Source organism: Medicago sativa, chromosome 1 (genome assembly GCF_051527215.1).
Source record: "Medicago sativa cultivar Bolivia chromosome 1, Bolivia_mono, whole genome shotgun sequence".
Taxonomy (NCBI): Eukaryota; Viridiplantae; Streptophyta; class Magnoliopsida; order Fabales; family Fabaceae; genus Medicago; species Medicago sativa.
The window spans coordinates 61,170,575-61,186,426 of record NC_140749.1 but is presented as its reverse complement, the minus strand read 5'-3'; the positions used below and the strand labels follow the sequence as shown (position 1 = coordinate 61,186,426).

Below are 15,852 nucleotides of genomic sequence, written 5' to 3'. Positions count from 1 at the left end.
AACAGCCCGATTTTCGCTAGTTTTTATTTTATTATTTATTTATGTGTGATATGTGTGCTCTTATGTGATTATTTGCCTCTGTGTGTATTTTTGGTTGGGAATTGTAGAATTCGGTGTAGAAGGGTATTTTAATCATTTTGGACTTAGGGGGCATTTTGGTCATTTTGAGAGCAGGGGTAATTTTGTAATTTTGGATGAGGATTATTTTAGTGCTTAGTAAGAGTATTATTTTACCAAGTTACTAGAGAGGGGGTAGTAATTATTTTAATTACCATTAAGTGACCGTTAGTGTTATAAATTACCATTAAGTGAGTAGTGACATTTTGGGTGTTAGAATAGAAATGGGTTAGGCCCATTAAGGTTTAAGAGATAAGCCCAATTGAGTAGAGCATGTATATAAACTCTAGTTGTTGGTAAAACTAGGTTTTACAAACATTATTCATTTCATTTCATTTGAGAAGAGAAGAGATAGAGACTAGAGACAACAACAAGGGTTAGAAGGCAAAGAGGGGATTCAACATCTAGGAGCAAAATTGAAGCTTGGGTTAGAGAATCTTGGTGTTAGAGGTAAGAGGGTTAGATTTCAACCATAATTCACATCTTTTTCTCTTTACCCATTTTTGTGAAATTGTTGAATTGAACCTAATTGCTTTCAAATTCGTGTTCATGTTTTGATGCAATGTTTGAGTATGTAATTTGAATGTTAATTGAGTTGTTAGTGATGAAATTACATGCTTAAGTGGTGGTTATATGTATACTTTGCATTTTGTTCAAAAATGGTGATATGTGATGTTGTTGTGATAAATTGTTGGTGAATTCATGATGTTTAGCTGTTGTTGTTGTTGATAGATGTTGTTGTTGATGATTAAAACATTGGGTAATCATAATTGGAGAGTTTGATATGACTTTGTGTTGTTTTTGAATATTTGATGAAAAATGGGTCAAATGATGATTTTTGTTAAGAGAATGTTTTGGGGCAAATTTTATATGGAATTGAGTGTCTTTTCATGTTTAGAAATGTTTAGACAAACTTTGGGATCAAATTTGAGCATTGGGAAGTCAAAATTGGGGTTTTGGGGTGAAAATGGCTCTTTTTACCGAGACTGAACTGTCATAACTCGCAGCTGCGAGCAAGCTCACTCGCAACAGCGAGTAACTGCTAACTCGCAGTGGCGAGTAGCCCTACTCGCTGTGGTGAGTTGTCACAGGACATTGTTCCCTGTTTTTGCATTTTCGTGTCCTTTCACTCGTTTTTGTTTTGAAATGGTTTTTGGTGCAAACATGAAAATTGTAGATAATATTTTTATCTTTCTAAGGGCGTTGGTTTGACTTGAATACGATTTTTGATTTGCAAGTTATGGAGAAATTACTCTTGAAACGTTGTTTTTGTTGTATCGAAGGTGACGACCTTGAGGTGATTTGGTACCACATGCATCTAGATGAGTCTAGAATCATTGCATAAACTGTTGGTGGATTGAATTGCATTTGCAATGTGTGTGATGATTGTTCTGCTAACTGTAATTGTGGATTGGATTATTGATTGTTAATTGTTGATTGACAAGGTGAGTTGGATATATGTGTATGATACACTTGTGGAGATGAACTTGGAATGATAGTATGTATATGTTGAGATTACTTATGAATAATATGTATGAATGATAGAGCCAAACCGCAAGTGCACGGCCTATCGAAGTAATAGTAGTAAGAAGAGTATCGTTCCGCTAGGGAGTTGTGAATTCAATTAACTTTTAGAGAATGATTAGAAGAGAGAAAAGTTTATAAGAAGGGGGTTTAATTGCTGAAAGTAAATAACAATAATGATAAAGGGCATCGGGATCATTGGTTCATCATAATGACAAATTCTTCACTAGACAAGACATAAACATCTAATTTCATGGTTTACACACTAATTTCTAAAGACCATTTTCCCTTAGCCCCTCACCTTTCCGATGAAAGTCCGGTGAGAGTTTACTTCTAGCAACCAAGCCTATTTCGCTGACATGATTACTAGAAGATGCATAGAGGATTGAAACTACTATTTGTCTCAATAATTGCAAAGACTATTTCACTGTTTTGCAATTATTGTCTAGATTCACTTGTTCCAACATCAAGACTCCGCTCTCGCTTTCTGAATTGATGTTTGGGATGATGGATTAACGATTATCAAACCCTCCGCTTTCGCTTCCACAGTTTGATAATTGTTAATCCACGTTAAGACGGTGAATCTAGATTAGAAATTAGGGTTACATAGAAATTAGGGTTTATGCTTGTTTTGTTTAGGATTGAGTCATTAGACTCCCCAACAATCCCAAGACGAAGAAGTCTACTCACTCATGTTCATTGTAGACATGGGGGAAGAAGAGAGATAAACAGTAAAATAAATTGCAAAGAAAGTAAAAAGGAAATAAATACTTTTTATTGAAATAATACTTGAAATAAACAAAGTAAAAGGTGAATGTTTATGGTGGAGAGCTACTCTATTTATAGCTTTACAATCGACTTAGAAACTAAGCAACTAAAAGGGTAAAACAGTAAAGCTGCAACAGGGTAACTTGGACCCGAAGAAAAAGCAGCAAAAGAGACTTCTGGAGGTGGCACGGTCGTGCCACATGTTGGCACTGGCCGTGCCAAGCTTCTGACTTGGTGGGAACATATTTTTGTTCCATATCTTCGTATTTTCGCACTGTATTTGCTCCAGTCCTCTTTCTTTTGCTCCAAGACACCTTCCACCATATATTCGTTCCTAAAATAAAATAAAAAGCAATTTAAAGTAAAATATTCTAAAAGAAAATAAAATGCAATAAAATCAAATCAAATCTTATTTAAAACTAAACTAAATAAAGCATTAAAATATACTAATCTATGACTCATCAAACTCCCCCACACTTGAATCTTTGCTTGTCCTCAAGCAAAAGGCAATAGACATAGCAGGCAACAAAAGATTTATTCATGGCAATATTAAGAACACATGTCTCAAAAGAAAGGCTTTGCTTCAAGTACACTAATTACAATTTCAAATACTTCTCATGAACCTATTCTACCCAACATCAAGTCTCAAGTGAGTGTGTGTGTGCAGTCCAACCCTTTTCTTGCTCCTGTATAAGACAGCTATTATGAGGAATAGGTTCTATCCTTAGTGCTAAAGTAACCGAGAAAAGTCCTTTCTTCATTTCATATAAGAGTGATGGGAATTTAAGTTAAAATTAGATTAGATTAACAATTAAGCACAAGGGGCTGCAGATGCTTAGGGGCTATCTATCCTCGTAGGAAGTCTTCTCGGATGTAATTGTCCTTTCCCCCTAGATTCAAAATCACCCTAAGCAGTGCTGCAAAATTATTATTTGTTTCATCTCCGCGTAGGAAGTCTTTTTGGATGTAATTGTCCTTTCCCCCTAGCATTGATGAATTTGTTTCGCTTTAAGTTCAAATTAGGGAGTCACCACCACAATTAGGAAGTTTGGGATTGTCCTTTCCCCCACATGTTGGTGCCATTCTCCCGCCCCTTTTAACTTTAACAATTTAAGAATATAACAATTAAGAACATTAGTTAATTTCCCACACAAACTTATACTACTTTTACTCTTAAGACTTTAAAGGGTCTAAGTTAACACTAAAGATAGAACGTGTTCCTTGAAATACCTATTCATACATTTGCTCAAGGATTGCAACTGGGTGCTTTTCTCATTGGAGATTTTCACAATAAAACAAGACATGGGTATAGCAAGAACATAAGAAACACAAGAAACTACTTTCATGTACAAGAAGCAACCTAAAGAAGAGACAAAACAAAAATTTTCATGCCATTTTTTACATTAAACACAAGCTACTAGTCATGCCTTTCACTATAAAAACAAAACAAAAGAATAAAGTTCAAGGGAGTTTGGACACTACGACTCTAGACACTTTATTAGGCCCCCCCACACTTGGGGGAAGCATTGTCCTCATTGATGTTCTAGTGAGGTTTATGGGTTTAGATGTGGAGATTGGTTAAGATTTTGTAGTTTTTGGGTTAGGGTTTATGGTGATAAGGGTTTGGTGAATTTTGGGTTTGAGTGGATGAAAGATGTTTTTGATGGGTGGTTTGTGTTTGGAATGAAGTTTGTGATTGATTGGTGAAAGAAATGAGTGAATTGGTGAAGTTTTGAGGGAGATATGAAGGTTTGAAGGTTTGAAGGTTATGGAGGTTTAGAGAGAAGTTTGAAAGATGAAAGAGGGTTGTGGTTTGTGAATGAGGAAGAAGGAAGAAAAATTTATGTTATATGGTGTGTAGAGGTCGGGCACGGCCGTGCCACCCTTGGCACGGGCCGTGCCAACTTACTGACTTCATGCTCCAAATTTGCCTTAAAAACCTGGCACGGCCGTGCCAGCCTTAGCACGGGCCGTGCCAACCTTCTGGTCCTGGGGGCTTCAAAAAATTTCACTTTTCTTGAATCATACTTGGACAATTACCTACAAAACACTTAAAACAACCAAAAACAAACAAAACAAAAGCAATTAAATGCGTGGGTTGCCTCCCACGAAGCGCTTGTTTAGAGTCACTAGCTTGACGGTTAGAAAGTGGTTTTAACTATCCTATACCCAATCTCTCACTAAGGGATAATTGCAAAAAACTAACATTCTCTCCCAAATCACACATGGCTTTCTCAAATGTTTTATATCCTATGACACAAGGTATGGAAAATCTCTCTGGATCCTTAAGTTTAGGTGGCAATTTGTTTGGAAGTATATCAATAAAATTTCTAAACTTCTCATCTAACTTGGATTTAGCAAACTCTTGTGTTAAAGGAATTTTAGGCTCATGAGATGGTGAAACAAATGGCTTGTCATTCTCTCTTATAGCTTTCTCACTTTGAGGCTTATCACTTCCTATGTCTCCTTCATTGTTCTGAATTTTCACAACGGGGTCCTCTAATTGGTTACCATCCCTAAAAATAATAGCACTTATATGGTCTTTGGGGTTGGTTTTGGTTTGGCCTAGAAGGACTTCGGAGGTTTGAGAGGGAGTAGCCACCTGTTGGGGTACTTGAGAAGTCAGAGTCTCTATCACCTTACTGTGAGTAACTATGGAGTCTACGTTCGATGTATGTTTGGCAAGAGAGTCCTTCAAAAATTCAGTTTGATTTTTAAGCTCTTGGAGCTGCTTGGATTGATCAATAACACATTTTTCTAGTAAAATTTCCAAGCTGGATTTTTGAGGAACTCCTTGGTTGTTTGCATAACCGGGTGGTGTTGTTTGTTGTCCAAAAAGATTTTGAGGGGTTTGAAAAAAAAATTGATTGTTTTTAAACCCTTGATTATATTGAGCATAGTTTACTTGCTCAGGACTTCTAACAACACTACCTAGTTGGCAATCAATGCCAATATGGCCAAATACACCACAAACTTCACAAAGAGGTGATACAGGGGCAGGTGTGACAGCACTAGTATTTATTTTATCAAATTTTTGTGTGAGTGTGTCAACCTTAGCAGCTAGATGATCAAGGGAATAATTTTCATACATACCTACCTCTCTCTGAGAGGGTGAAGGAGCAACATTAGTGGTGTCCCTTCCATAGGTCCACTGAAAGTGGTTTTGTGCCATGTCCTCGATCAAAGCATATGCTTCCGTGTATGTTTTGTTCATCAGAGCTCCACCTGCAGCTGCATCAACATGAATTTTTGTGGGATACAAAAGACCATTATAAAAAGTGTGAATAATAAGCCAGTTCTTTAAACCATGATGGGGACAAAGTCTAAGCATTTCTTTGAAACGCTCCCATACATCGTAAAGAGATTCTCCATCTTTTTGAGTGAATTGTGTGATTTGATTCCTTAATTGAATTGTTTTAGAATAGGGGAAGAATCGAGCGAGAAAAGTTTGCTTCATTTGATGCCATGAAGTGATAGAACCATTTTCCAATGAATTAAACCAAGTACTAGCTCTACCCCCCATTTGCAGCCTTACGACCTCTTGGTTTGCATTCACGGTTCCACTGAGTCTTAAAAAAGTTGAAATATGAAAATTCGGATCCTCAGTGGGTGATCCAAAAAATTGATTTTGCTGCACTAACTCGATAAGTGCAGGTTCTATTTCAAAATTGTCGTCAACCGTTGGGTACACAATAGCATCGTATGACTCATTTGAAGATGGGATTGCATACTCTATGAGAGTGAATTCCTTAGTCATATCATTATTATCTTCCCAAGAAGTTAAAGGCAAAAGAAGAAATAGAAAAAGAAAGAAATAAAACAAGATAAAATAGAGGAAAAGATTTTTATTTTTTTTTGGAAAGAAATATAAATATAAAACAAAAGATTTTTTTTAAGAAATATAAAAAGAAATAAAATAAGGAAAAATATTTTTTTCTCTAATCACTATTAAAAAGTTAATCAAATTACAACAACTCCCCGGCAACGGCGCCAAAAACTTGATAGAGCCAAACCGCAAGTGCACGGCCTATCGAAGTAATAGTAGTAAGAAGAGTATCGTTCCGCTAGGGAGTTGTGAATTCAATTAACTTTTAGAGAATGATTAGAAGAGAGAAAAGTTTATAAGAAGGGGGTTTAATTGCTGAAAGTAAATAACAATAATGATAAAGGGCCTTGGGATCATTGGTTCATCATAATGACAAATCCTTCACTAGACAAGACCTAAACATCTAATTTCATGGTTTACACACTAATTTCTAAAGACCGGTTTCCCTTAGCCCCTCACCTTTCCGATGAAAGTCCGGTGAGAGTTTACTTCTAGCAACTAAGCCTATTTCGCTGACATGATTACTAGAAGATGCATAGAGGATTGAAACTACTCTTTGTCTCAATAATTACAAAGACTATTTCACTGTTTTGCAATTATTGTCTAGATTCACTTGTTCCAACATCAAGACTCCGCTCTCGCTTTATGAATTGATGTTTGGGATGATGGATTAACGATTATCAAACCCTCCACTTTCGCTTCCACAGTTTGATAATTGTTAATCCACGTTAAGACGGTGAATCTAGATTAGAAATTAGGGTTACATAGAAATTAGGGTTTAGGCTTGTTTTGTTTAGGATTGAGTCATTAGACTCCCCAACAATCCAAAGACGAAGAAGTCTACTCACTCATGTTCATCATAGACATGGGGGAAGAAGAGAGATAAATAGTAAAATAAATTGCAAAGAAAGTAAAAAGGAAATAAATACTTTTTATTGAAATAATACTTGAAATAAACAAAGTAAAAGGTGAATGTTTATGGTGGAGAGCTACTCTATTTATAGCTTTACAATCGACTTAGAAACTAAGCAACTAAAAGGGTAAAACAGTAAAGCTGCAACAGGGTAACTTGGGCCCGAAGAAAAAGCAGCAAAAGAGACTTCTGGAGGTGGCACGGTCGTGCCACATGTTGGCACTGGCCGTGCCAAGCTTCTGACTTGGTGGGAACATATTTTTGTTCCATATCTTCGTATTTTCGCACTGTATTTGCTCCAGTCCTCTTTCTTTTGCTCCAAGACACCTTCCACCATATATTCGTTCCTAAAATAAAATAAAAAGTAATTTAAAGTAAAATATTCTAAAAGAAAATAAAATGCAATAAAATCAAATCAAATCTTATTTAAAACTAAACTAAATAAAGCATTAAAATATACTAATCTATGACTCATCAAACTCCCCCACACTTGAATCTTTGCTTGTCCTCAAGCAAAAGGCAATAGACATAGCAGGCAACAAAAGATTTATTCATGGCAATATTAAGAACACATGTCTCAAAAGAAAGGCTTTGCTTCAAGTACACTAATTACAATTTCAAATACTTCTCATGAACCTATTCTACCCAACATCAAGTCTCAAGTGAGTGTGTGTGTGCAGTCCAACCCTTTTCTTGCTCCTGTATAAGACAGCTATTATGAGGAATAGGTTCTATCCTTAGTGCTAAAGTAACCGAGAAAAGTCCTTTCTTCATTTCATATAAGAGTGATGGGAATTTAAGTTAAAATTAGATTAGATTAACAATTAAGCACAAGGGGCTGCAGATGCTTAGGGGCTATCTATCCTCGTAGGAAGTCTTATCGGATGTAATTGTCCTTTCCCCCTAGATTCAAAATCACCCTAAGCAGTGCTGCAAAATTATTATTTGTTTCATCTCCGCGTAGGAAGTCTTTTTGGATGTAATTGTCCTTTCCCCCTAGCATTGATGAATTTGTTTCGCTTTAAGTTCAAATTAGGGAGTCACCACCACAATTAGGAAGTTAGGGATTGTCCTTTCCCCCACATGTTGGTGCCATTCTCCCGCCCCTTTTAACTTTAACAATTTAAGAATATAACAATTAAGAACATTAGTTAATTTCCCACACAAACTTATACTACTTTTACTCTTAAGACTTTAAAGGGTCTAAGTTAACACTAAAGATAGAACGTGTTCCTTGAAATACCTATTCATACATTTGCTCAAGGATTGCAACTGGGTGCTTTTCTCATTGGAGATTTTCACAATAAAACAAGACATGGGTATAGCAAGAACATAAGAAACACAAGAAACTACTTTCATGTACAAGAAGCAACCTAAAGAAGAGACAAAACAAAAATTTTCATGCCATTTTTTACATTAAACACAAGCTACTAGTCATGCCTTTCACTATAAAAACAAAACAAAAGAATAAAGTTCAAGGGAGTTTGGACACTACGACTCTAGACACTTTATTAGGCCCCCCCACACTTGGGGGAAGCATTGTCCTCATTGATGTTCTAGTGAGGTTTATGGGTTTAGATGTGGAGATTGGTTAAGATTTTGTAGTTTTTGGGTTAGGGTTTATGGTGATAAGGGTTTGGTGAATTTTGGGTTTGAGTGGATGAAAGATGTTTTTGATGGGTGGTTTGTGTTTGGAATGAAGTTTGTGATTGATTGGTGAAAGAAATGAGTGAATTGGTGAAGTTTTGAGGGAGATATGAAGGTTTGAAGGTTTGAAGGTTATGGAGGTTTAGAGAGAAGTTTGAAAGATGAAAGAGGGTTGTGGTTTGTGAATGAGGAAGAAGGAAGAAAAATTTATGTTATATGGTGTGTAGAGGTCGGGCACGGCCGTGCCACCCTTGGCACGGGCCGTGCCAACTTACTGACTTCATGCTCCAAATTTGCCTTAAAAACCTGGCACGGCCGTGCCAGCCTTAGCACGGGCCGTGCCAACCTTCTGGTCCTGGGGGCTTCAAAAAATTTCACTTTTCTTGAATCATACTTGGACAATTACCTACAAAACACTTAAAACAACCAAAAACAAACAAAACAAAAGCAATTAAATGCGTGGGTTGCCTCCCACGAAGCGCTTGTTTAGAGTCACTAGCTTGACGGTTAGAAAGTGGTTTTAACTATCCTATACCCAATCTCTCACTAAGGGATAATTGCAAAAAACTAACATTCTCTCCCAAATCACACATGGCTTTCTCAAATGTTTTATATCCTATGACACAAGGTATGGAAAATCTCTCTGGATCCTTAAGTTTAGGTGGCAATTTGTTTGGAAGTATATCAATAAAATTTCTAAACTTCTCATCTAACTTGGATTTAGCAAACTCTTGTGTTAAAGGAATTTTAGGCTCATGAGATGGTGAAACAAATGGCTTGTCATTCTCTCTTATAGCTTTCTCACTTTGAGGCTTATCACTTCCTATGTCTCCTTCATTGTTCTGAATTTTCACAACGGGGTCCTCTAATTGGTTACCATCCCTAAAAATAATAGCACTTATATGGTCTTTGGGGTTGGTTTTGGTTTGGCCTAGAAGGACTTCGGAGGTTTGAGAGGGAGTAGCCACCTGTTGGGGTACTTGAGAAGTCAGAGTCTCTATCACCTTACTGTGAGTAACTATGGAGTCTACGTTCGATGTATGTTTGGCAAGAGAGTCCTTCAAAAATTCAGTTTGATTTTTAAGCTCTTGGAGCTGCTTGGATTGATCAATAACACATTTTTCTAGTAAAATTTCCAAGCTGGATTTTTGAGGAACTCCTTGGTTGTTTGCATAACCGGGTGGTGTTGTTTGTTGTCCAAAAAGATTTTGAGGGGTTTGAAAAAAAAATTGATTGTTTTTAAACCCTTGATTATATTGAGCATAGTTTACTTGCTCAGGACTTCTAACAACACTACCTAGTTGGCAATCAATGCCAATATGGCCAAATACACCACAAACTTCACAAAGAGGTGATACAGGGGCAGGTGTGACAGCACTAGTATTTATTTTATCAAATTTTTGTGTGAGTGTGTCAACCTTAGCAGCTAGATGATCAAGGGAATAATTTTCATACATACCTACCTCTCTCTGAGAGGGTGAAGGAGCAACATTAGTGGTGTCCCTTCCATAGGTCCACTGAAAGTGGTTTTGTGCCATGTCCTCGATCAAAGCATATGCTTCCGTGTATGTTTTGTTCATCAGAGCTCCACCTGCAGCTGCATCAACATGAATTTTTGTGGGATACAAAAGACCATTATAAAAAGTGTGAATAATAAGCCAGTTCTTTAAACCATGATGGGGACAAAGTCTAAGCATTTCTTTGAAACGCTCCCATACATCGTAAAGAGATTCTCCATCTTTTTGAGTGAATTGTGTGATTTGATTCCTTAATTGAATTGTTTTAGAATAGGGGAAGAATCGAGCGAGAAAAGTTTGCTTCATTTGATGCCATGAAGTGATAGAACCATTTTCCAATGAATTAAACCAAGTACTAGCTCTACCCCCCATTTGCAGCCTTACGACCTCTTGGTTTGCATTCACGGTTCCACTGAGTCTTAAAAAAGTTGAAATATGAAAATTCGGATCCTCAGTGGGTGATCCAAAAAATTGATTTTGCTGCACTAACTCGATAAGTGCAGGTTCTATTTCAAAATTGTCGTCAACCGTTGGGTACACAATAGCATCGTATGACTCATTTGAAGATGGGATTGCATACTCTATGAGAGTGAATTCCTTAGTCATATCATTATTATCTTCCCAAGAAGTTAAAGGCAAAAGAAGAAATAGAAAAAGAAAGAAATAAAACAAGATAAAATAGAGGAAAAGATTTTTATTTTTTTTTGGAAAGAAATATAAATATAAAACAAAAGATTTTTTTTAAGAAATATAAAAAGAAATAAAATAAGGAAAAATATTTTTTTCTCTAATCACTATTAAAAAGTTAATCAAATTACAACAACTCCCCGGCAACGGCGCCAAAAACTTGATAGAGCCAAACCGCAAGTGCACGGCCTATCGAAGTAATAGTAGTAAGAAGAGTATCGTTCCGCTAGGGAGTTGTGAATTCAATTAACTTTTAGAGAATGATTAGAAGAGAGAAAAGTTTATAAGAAGGGGGTTTAATTGCTGAAAGTAAATAACAATAATGATAAAGGGCCTTGGGATCATTGGTTCATCATAATGACAAATCCTTCACTAGACAAGACCTAAACATCTAATTTCATGGTTTACACACTAATTTCTAAAGACCGGTTTCCCTTAGCCCCTCACCTTTCCGATGAAAGTCCGGTGAGAGTTTACTTCTAGCAACTAAGCCTATTTCGCTGACATGATTACTAGAAGATGCATAGAGGATTGAAACTACTCTTTGTCTCAATAATTACAAAGACTATTTCACTGTTTTGCAATTATTGTCTAGATTCACTTGTTCCAACATCAAGACTCCGCTCTCGCTTTATGAATTGATGTTTGGGATGATGGATTAACGATTATCAAACCCTCCACTTTCGCTTCCACAGTTTGATAATTGTTAATCCACGTTAAGACGGTGAATCTAGATTAGAAATTAGGGTTACATAGAAATTAGGGTTTAGGCTTGTTTTGTTTAGGATTGAGTCATTAGACTCCCCAACAATCCAAAGACGAAGAAGTCTACTCACTCATGTTCATCATAGACATGGGGGAAGAAGAGAGATAAATAGTAAAATAAATTGCAAAGAAAGTAAAAAGGAAATAAATACTTTTTATTGAAATAATACTTGAAATAAACAAAGTAAAAGGTGAATGTTTATGGTGGAGAGCTACTCTATTTATAGCTTTACAATCGACTTAGAAACTAAGCAACTAAAAGGGTAAAACAGTAAAGCTGCAACAGGGTAACTTGGGCCCGAAGAAAAAGCAGCAAAAGAGACTTCTGGAGGTGGCACGGTCGTGCCACATGTTGGCACTGGCCGTGCCAAGCTTCTGACTTGGTGGGAACATATTTTTGTTCCATATCTTCGTATTTTCGCACTGTATTTGCTCCAGTCCTCTTTCTTTTGCTCCAAGACACCTTCCACCATATATTCGTTCCTAAAATAAAATAAAAAGTAATTTAAAGTAAAATATTCTAAAAGAAAATAAAATGCAATAAAATCAAATCAAATCTTATTTAAAACTAAACTAAATAAAGCATTAAAATATACTAATCTATGACTCATCAAACTCCCCCACACTTGAATCTTTGCTTGTCCTCAAGCAAAAGGCAATAGACATAGCAGGCAACAAAAGATTTATTCATGGCAATATTAAGAACACATGTCTCAAAAGAAAGGCTTTGCTTCAAGTACACTAATTACAATTTCAAATACTTCTCATGAACCTATTCTACCCAACATCAAGTCTCAAGTGAGTGTGTGTGTGCAGTCCAACCCTTTTCTTGCTCCTGTATAAGACAGCTATTATGAGGAATAGGTTCTATCCTTAGTGCTAAAGTAACCGAGAAAAGTCCTTTCTTCATTTCATATAAGAGTGATGGGAATTTAAGTTAAAATTAGATTAGATTAACAATTAAGCACAAGGGGCTGCAGATGCTTAGGGGCTATCTATCCTCGTAGGAAGTCTTATCGGATGTAATTGTCCTTTCCCCCTAGATTCAAAATCACCCTAAGCAGTGCTGCAAAATTATTATTTGTTTCATCTCCGCGTAGGAAGTCTTTTTGGATGTAATTGTCCTTTCCCCCTAGCATTGATGAATTTGTTTCGCTTTAAGTTCAAATTAGGGAGTCACCACCACAATTAGGAAGTTAGGGATTGTCCTTTCCCCCACATGTTGGTGCCATTCTCCCGCCCCTTTTAACTTTAACAATTTAAGAATATAACAATTAAGAACATTAGTTAATTTCCCACACAAACTTATACTACTTTTACTCTTAAGACTTTAAAGGGTCTAAGTTAACACTAAAGATAGAACGTGTTCCTTGAAATACCTATTCATACATTTGCTCAAGGATTGCAACTGGGTGCTTTTCTCATTGGAGATTTTCACAATAAAACAAGACATAGGTATAGCAAGAACATAAGAAACACAAGAAACTACTTTCATGTACAAGAAGCAACCTAAAGAAGAGACAAAACAAAAATTTTCATGCCATTTTTTACATTAAACACAAGCTACTAGTCATGCCTTTCACTATAAAAACAAAACAAAAGAATAAAGTTCAAGGGAGTTTGGACACTACGACTCTAGACACTTTATTAGGCCCCCCCACACTTGGGGGAAGCATTGTCCTCATTGATGTTCTAGTGAGGTTTATGGGTTTAGATGTGGAGATTGGTTAAGATTTTGTAGTTTTTGGGTTAGGGTTTATGGTGATAAGGGTTTGGTGAATTTTGGGTTTGAGTGGATGAAAGATGTTTTTGATGGGTGGTTTGTGTTTGGAATGAAGTTTGTGATTGATTGGTGAAAGAAATGAGTGAATTGGTGAAGTTTTGAGGGAGATATGAAGGTTTGAAGGTTTGAAGGTTATGGAGGTTTAGAGAGAAGTTTGAAAGATGAAAGAGGGTTGTGGTTTGTGAATGAGGAAGAAGGAAGAAAAATTTATGTTATATGGTGTGTAGAGGTCGGGCACGGCCGTGCCACCCTTGGCACGGGCCGTGCCAACTTACTGACTTCATGCTCCAAATTTGCCTTAAAAACCTGGCACGGCCGTGCCAGCCTTAGCACGGGCCGTGCCAACCTTCTGGTCCTGGGGGCTTCAAAAAATTTCACTTTTCTTGAATCATACTTGGACAATTACCTACAAAACACTTAAAACAACCAAAAACAAACAAAACAAAAGCAATTAAATGCGTGGGTTGCCTCCCACGAAGCGCTTGTTTAGAGTCACTAGCTTGACGGTTAGAAAGTGGTTTTAACTATCCTATACCCAATCTCTCACTAAGGGATAATTGCAAAAAACTAACATTCTCTCCCAAATCACACATGGCTTTCTCAAATGTTTTATATCCTATGACACAAAGTATGGAAAATCTCTCTGGATCCTTAAGTTTAGGTGGCAATTTGTTTGGAAGTATATCAATAAAATTTCTAAACTGCTCATCTAACTTGGATTTAGCAAACTCTTGTGTTAAAGGAATTTTAGGCTCTTGAGATGGTGAAACAAATGGCTTGTCATTCTCTCTTATAGCTTTCTCACTTTGAGGCTTATCACTTCCTATGTCTCCTTCATTGTTCTGAATTTTCACAACGGGGTCCTCTAATTGGTTACCATCCCTAAAAATAATAGCACTTATATGGTCTTTGGGGTTGGTTTTGGTTTGGCCTAGAAGGACTTCGGAGGTTTGAGAGGGAGTAGCCACCTGTTGGGGTACTTGAGAAGTCAGAGTCTCTATCACCTTACTGTGAGTAACTATGGAGTCTACGTTCGATGTATGTTTGGCAAGAGAGTCCTTCAAAAATTCAGTTTGATTTTTAAGCTCTTGGAGCTGCTTGGATTGATCAATAACACATTTTTCTAGTAAAATTTCCAAGCTGGATTTTTGAGGAACTCCTTGGTTGTTTGCATAACCGGGTGGTGTTGTTTGTTGTCCAAAAAGATTTTGAGGGGTTTGAAAAAAAAATTGATTGTTTTTAAACCCTTGATTATATTGAGCATAGTTTACTTGCTCAGGACTTCTAACAACACTACCTAGTTGGCAATCAATGCCAATATGGCCAAATACACCACAAACTTCACAAAGAGGTGATACAGGGGCAGGTGTGACAGCACTAGTATTTATTTTATCAAATTTTTGTGTGAGTGTGTCAACCTTAGCAGCTAGATGATCAAGGGAATAATTTTCATACATACCTACCTCTCTCTGAGAGGGTGAAGGAGCAACATTAGTGGTGTCCCTTCCATAGGTCCACTGAAAGTGGTTTTGTGCCATGTCCTCGATCAAAGCATATGCTTCCGTGTATGTTTTGTTCATCAGAGCTCCACCTGCAGCTGCATCAACATGAATTTTTGTGGGATACAAAAGACCATTATAAAAAGTGTGAATAATAAGCCAGTTCTTTAAACCATGATGGGGACAAAGTCTAAGCATTTCTTTGAAACGCTCCCATACATCGTAAAGAGATTCTCCATCTTTTTGAGTGAATTGTGTGATTTGATTCCTTAATTGAATTGTTTTAGAATAGGGGAAGAATCGAGCGAGAAAAGTTTGCTTCATTTGATGCCATGAAGTGATAGAACCATTTTCCAATGAATTAAACCAAGTACTAGCTCTACCCCCCATTTGCAGCCTTACGACCTCTTGGTTTGCATTCACGGTTCCACTGAGTCTTAAAAAAGTTGAAATATGAAAATTCGGATCCTCAGTGGGTGATCCAAAAAATTGATTTTGCTGCACTAACTCGATAAGTGCAGGTTCTATTTCAAAATTGTCGTCAACCGTTGGGTACACAATAGCATCGTATGACTCATTTGAAGATGGGATTGCATACTCTATGAGAGTGCATTCCTTAGTCATATCATTATTATCTTCCCAAGAAGTTAAAGGCAAAAGAAGAAATAGAAAAAGAAATAAATAAAACAAGATAAAATAGAGGAAAAGATTTTTTTTTTTTTGGAAAGAAATATAAATATAAAACAAAAGATTTTTTTTTTAAGAAATATAAAAAGAAATAAAATAAGGAAAAATATTTTTTTCTC

At 36.6% G+C, this 15,852-nt stretch overlaps 3 non-coding genes across 3 annotated transcripts; all 3 read left to right on the top strand.

Annotated features, from left to right (window-relative positions):
• Positions 1 to 5,711: 5,711 nt before the first annotated feature.
• LOC146956050 (small nucleolar RNA R71) lies at positions 5,712 to 5,818 on the top strand. The gene has a single exon (XR_015025182.1). It is a non-coding gene; the product is annotated as a small nucleolar RNA R71 (small nucleolar RNA).
• A 4,645-nt stretch (positions 5,819 to 10,463) lies between these two features.
• On the top strand, positions 10,464 to 10,570 carry LOC146956049 (small nucleolar RNA R71). The gene has a single exon (XR_015025180.1). It is a non-coding gene; the product is annotated as a small nucleolar RNA R71 (small nucleolar RNA).
• Positions 10,571 to 15,215: 4,645 nt separating this feature from the next.
• Positions 15,216 to 15,322, top strand: LOC146956048 (small nucleolar RNA R71). The gene has a single exon (XR_015025179.1). It is a non-coding gene; the product is annotated as a small nucleolar RNA R71 (small nucleolar RNA).
• Positions 15,323 to 15,852: the final 530 nt, after the last annotated feature.